Genomic DNA, 6,000 nt, shown 5'->3' with positions numbered 1-6,000 from the left:
TTAGGAAGATTTGTATGTGATTACCGAATGTTATTTGGAGTCCCGGATGAGATCCCGGACGTCACGAGGAGTTCCGTAATAGTCCAGAGGTGAAGATTTATATATGGGAAGTCATCATACGGTCATCGGAAATATTCGGGGGTATACCGGTATTGTACCGGGACCACCGAAGGGGTTCCGGGGGTCCACCAGGAGGGTCCACCTGCCCGGGAGGGCCTTATGGGCTGTAGGTGGAAGGGAATCAGCCCCTAGTGGGCTGGGCGCCATTCCCCCTAGGGCCCATGCGCCTAGGGTTTAGGGGGAACCCTAAAGGGGGGCGCCCCCCCCCCTTGCTTGGGGGGCAAGCCCCCTCCCCCTTGGCCGCCGCCCCCCCTCTAGATCTCATCTAGAGGGGCCGGCCCCCTTCCCCCTTCTCCCTATAAATAGAGGGGCGAGGGGAGGGCTACAGCACCACATCCAAGGCGCAGCCCCTCCCCTCCCCAACACCTCTCCTCCTCCGCGTGAGCTTGGCGAAGCCCTGCCGGAGAACTGCCACTCCATCACCACCACGCCGTCGTGCTGCTGTTGGAGCCTTCTTCCTCAACCTCTCCCTCCTCCTTGCTGGATCAAGGTGCGGGAGACTTCACCGGGCTGCTCATGTGTTGAACGCGGAGGCACCGTTATTCGATGCTTAGATCGGATTCGGCCGTGATCTGAATCGCTACGTGTACGACTCCTCCAACCACGTTCTTGCAACGCTTCCGACTCGCGATCTTCAAGGGTATGAAGATGCACTCCCCTCTCATTGCTAGTTACTCCATAGATTGATCTTGGTGATGCGTAGAAAAATTTTAATTTCTGCGACGATCCCCAACAGAAGGATCATACGGGTACGGGCGTCTTTCACAGAAAAGCCAACACCGTTAAATTCAACAGTAAGTGGGTTCTCACGAGTAAGACGATGAACGGAAACTAGGTTGGTGACTAATTCAGGTGAAACAAGAACATTAGACATAGTAATGGGTGTGGAAGTGGAGGGAAAACTAGTGCTACCGATATGAGTAATAGGTAAGGAGGAGCCGTTGCCGACGGTGATACGAGTGGGTGTGCGTGTTGGGGAACATAGTAATTTCAAAAAAATTCCTACGCACACGCAAGATCATGGTGATGCATAGCAACGAGAGGGGAGAGTGTTGTCTACGTACCCTCGTAGACCGAAGCGGAAGCGTTGACGCAACGTAGAGGAAGTAGTCGTACGTCTTCCCGATCCGACCGATCCAAGCACCGTTACTCCGGCACCTCCGAGTTCTTGGCACACGTTCAGCTCGATGACGATCCCCGGACTCCGATCCAGCAAAGTGTCGGGGAAGAGTTCCGTCAGCACGACGGCGTGGTGACGATCTTGATGTACTACTGCCGCAGGGCTTCGCCTAAGCACCGCTACAATATTATCGAGGACTATGGTGGCTGGGGGCGCCGCACACGGCTAAGGAACGATCACGAAGATCAACTTGTGTGTCCATGGGGTGCCCCTTGCCTCAGTATATAAAGGATGGAGGAGGAGGAGGCCGGCCAAGGCTTGGTGCGGCCAGGATGTGGAGTTCTACTAGGACTCCAAGTCCTAGTAGGAGTCCACCAAGAGGGGAGGAAGGGAGAAGGAAGTGGAGGAGAAGGAAAGGTGGCCGGCCCCCTTTTCCCTAGTCCAATTCGAACTAGAGGGGAGGGGGGCGCAGCAGCCCCTTGGCCCTTTCTCCTCTTCCCACTAAAGCCCATCAAGGCCCATTGCTTCTCCCGTAACTACCCGGTACTCCAAAAAATACCCGAATCACTCGGAACCTTTCCGATGTCCGAATATAGTCGTCCAATATATCGATCTTTACGTCTCGACCATTTCGAGACTCCTCGTCATGTCCCCGATCTCATCCGGGACTCGGAACTCCTTCGGTACATCAAAACTCATAAACTCATAATATAACTGTCATTGAAACCTTAAGCGTGCGGACCCTACGGTTCGAGAACAATGTAGACATGACCGAGACATGTCCCCGGTCAATAACCAATAGCGGGACCTGGATGCCCATATTGGCTCCTACATATTCTACGAAGATCTTTATCGGTCAGACCGCATAACAACATACGTTGTTCCCTTTGTCATCGGTATGTTACTTGCCCGAGATTCGATCGTCGGTATCCAATACCTAGTTCAATCTCGTTACCGGCAAGTCTCTTTACTCGTTCCGTAATACATCATCCCGCAACTAACTCATTAGTTGCAATACTTGCAAGGCTTCAGTGATGTGCATTACCGAGGGGGCCCAGAGATACCTCTCCGACAATCGGAGTGACAAATCCTAATCTCGAAATACGCCAACCCAACATGTACCTTTGGAGACACCTGTAGAGCACCTTTATAATCACCCAGTTACGTTGTGACGTTTGGTAGCACACAAAGTGTTCCTCCGGCACACGGGAGTTGCATAATCTCATAGTCATAGGAACATGTATAAGTCATGAAGAAAGCAATAGCAACATACTAAACGATCGGGTGCTAAGCTAATGGAATGGGTCATGTCAATTAGATCATTCAACTAATGATGTGATCCCGTTAATCAAATAACAACTCTTTGTCCATGGTTAGGAAACATAACCATCTTTGATTAACGAGCTAGTTAAGTAGAGGCATACTAGTGACACTCTGTTTGTCTGTGTATTCACACATGTATTATGTTTCCGGTTAATACAATTCTAGCATGAATAATAAACATTTATCATGATATAAGGAAATAAATAATAACTTTATTATTGCCTCTAGGGCATATTTCCTTCAGTCTCCCACTTGCACTAGAGTCAATAATCTAGATCACATCGCCATGTGATTTAACATCAACAGTTCACATCTTTATGTGATTGGTTCACATCTCCATGTGACTAACACCCAAAGGGTTTACTAGATTCAATAATCTAGTTCACATCGCTATGTGATTAAGACCCAAAAAGTGATCATGTTTTGCTTGTGAGAGAAGTTTAGTCAACGGGTCTGTCACATTCAGATCCGCATGTATTTTGCAAATTTCTATGTCTACAATGTTCTGCATGGAGCTACTCTAGCTAATTGCTCCCACTTTCAATATGTATCCAGATTGAGACTTAGAATCATCTGGATCAGTCTCAAAACTTGCATCGACGTAACCCTTTACGACGAACCTTTTGTCACCTCCGTAATCGAGAAACATGTCCTTATTCCAGTAAGGATAATTTTGACCGCTGTCCATTGATCTACTCCTAGATCACTATTGTACTCCCTTGCCAAACTCAGTGGTAGGGAATACAATAGATCTGGTACACAGCATGGCATACTTTATAGAACCTATGACCAAGGCATAGGGAATGACATTCATTCTCTTTCTATCTTCTGCCGTGGTCGGGCTTTGAGTCTTACTCAATTTCACACCTTGTAACATAGGCAAGAAACTCTTTCTTTGACTGTTCCATTTTTGAACTACTTCAAAATCTTGTCAAGGTATGTATTTATTGAAAAAACTTATCAAGCGTCTTGATCTATCTCTACAGATCTTGATGCTCAATATGTAAGCAACTTCACCGAGGTCTTTCTTTGAAAAACTCCTTTCAAACACTCCTTTATGCTTTGCAGAATAATTCTACATTATTTCCGATAAACAATATGTCATTCACATATACTTATCAGAAATGCTGTAGTGCTCCCACTCACTTTCTTGTAAATACAGGCTTCACCGCAAGTCTGTATAAAACTATATCCTTTGATCAACTTATCAAAGCGTATATTCCGACTCCGAGATGCTTGCACCAGTCCATAGATGGATCGCTGGAGCTTGCATATTTTGTTAGCATCTTTAGGATTGACAAAACCTTTTGGTTGCATCATATACAACTCTTCTTTAATAAATCCATTAAGGAATGCAGTTTTGTTTATCCATCTGCCATATTTCATAAAATGCGATAATTGCTAACATGATTTGGACAGACTTAAGCATAGATACGAGTGAGAAACTCTCATCGTAGTCAACACCTTGAACTTGTCGAAAACCTTTTGCGACAATTCTAGCTTTGTAGATAGTAACACTAGTATCAGCGTCCGTCTTCCTCTTGAAGATCCATTTATTTTCTATGGCTTGCTGATCATCGGGCAAGTCAACCAAAGTCCACACTTTGTTCTCATACATGGATCCCATCTCAGATTTCATGGCCTCAAGCCATTTCTCGGAATTTGGGCTCATCATCGCTTCCTCATAGTTCGTAGGTTCGTCATGGTCAAGTAACATGACCTCCAGAACAGGATTACTGTACCACTTTGGTGCGGATCTCAATCTGGTTTACCTACGAGGTTCGGTAGTAACTTGATCTGAAGTTACATGATCATCATCATTAGCTTCCTCACTAATTGGTGTAGGAGTCACAGGAACAAATTTCTGTGATGAACTACTTTCCAATAAAGGAGAAGGTACAATTACCTTATCAAGTTTTCTACTTTCCTCCCACTCACTTCTTTCAAGAGAAACTCCTTCTCTGGAAAGGATCCATTCTCAGCAACGAATATCTTGCCTTCGGATCTGTGATAGAAGGTGTACCCAACATTTTCTTTAGGGTATCCTATGAAGACGCATTTTTCCGATTTGGGTTTGAGCTTATCAGGATGAAACTTTTTCACATAAGCATCACAACCCCAAACTTTAAGAAACGACAACTTTGGTTTCTTGCCAAACCACAGTTCATAAGGCGTCGTCTCAACGGATTTAGATGGTGCCCTATTTAACGTGAATGCAGCTGTCTCTAATGTATAACCCCAAAACGATATTGGTAGATCGGTAAGAGACATCATAGATTGCACTATATCCAATAAAGTACGGTTATGACGTTCGGACACACCATTATGCTGTGGTGTTCCATGTGGCATGAGTTTGTGAAACTATTCCACATTGTTTTAATTGAAGACCAAACTCGTAACTCAAATATTTGTCTCCGCGATCAGATCGTAGAAACTTTATTTTCTTGTCACGATGATTTTCCACTTCACTCTGAAATTCTTTGAACTTTTCAAATGTTTCAGACTTATGTTTCATCAAGTAGATATACCCATATCTGCTCAAATCATCTGTGAAGTTCAGAAAATAACGATACTTGCCGTGAGCCTTAACACTCATCGGACCGCATACATCAGTATGTATTATTTCCAATAAGTCAGTTGCTCGCTCCGGGGAACGGAGTCTTAGTCATCTTGCCCATGAGGCATGGTTCGCAAGCATCAAGTGATTCATAATCAAGTGATTCCAAAATCCCATCAGCATGGAGTTTCTTCATGCGCTTTACACCAATATGACCTAAACGGCAGTGCTACAAATAAGTTGCACTATCATTATTAACTTTGCATCTTTTGGTTTCAATATTATGATTATGTGTATCACTATGATCGAGATCCAACGAACTATTTTCATTGGGTGTGTAACCATATAAGGTTTTATTCATGTAAACAGAACAACAATTTATTCTCTTACTTAAATGAATAACCGTATTACAATAAACATGATCAAATCATATTCATGCTTAACGCAAAACACCAAATAACACTTATTTAGGTTCAACACTAATCCCGAAAGTATAGGGAGTGTGCGATGATGATCATATCAATCTTGGAACCACTTCCAACACACATCGTCACTTCACCCTTAACTAGTCTCTGTTCATTCTGCAACTCCCGTTTCAAGTTACTACTCTTAGCAACTGATCCAGTATCAAATACTGAGGGGTTGCTATAAACACTAGTAAAGTACACATCAATAACATGTATATCAAATATACTTATGTTCATTTTGCCATCCTTCTTATCCGCCAATCACTTGGGATAGTTCCGCTTCCAGTGACCAGTCCCTTTGCAGTAGAAGCACTTAGTCTCAGGCTTAGGATCAGACTTGGGCTTCTTCACTTGAGCAGCAACTTGCTTGCCGTTCTTCTTGAAGTTCCCCTTCTTCCCTTTGCCCTTTTCTT

This window comes from Triticum urartu, chromosome 2A, assembly GCF_056163025.1.
Source record: "Triticum urartu cultivar PI428250 chromosome 2A, HENAU_Tu73, whole genome shotgun sequence".
In the NCBI taxonomy this organism is placed as follows: domain Eukaryota; kingdom Viridiplantae; phylum Streptophyta; class Magnoliopsida; order Poales; family Poaceae; genus Triticum; species Triticum urartu.
Note: the sequence above shows the minus strand (reverse complement) of the source record.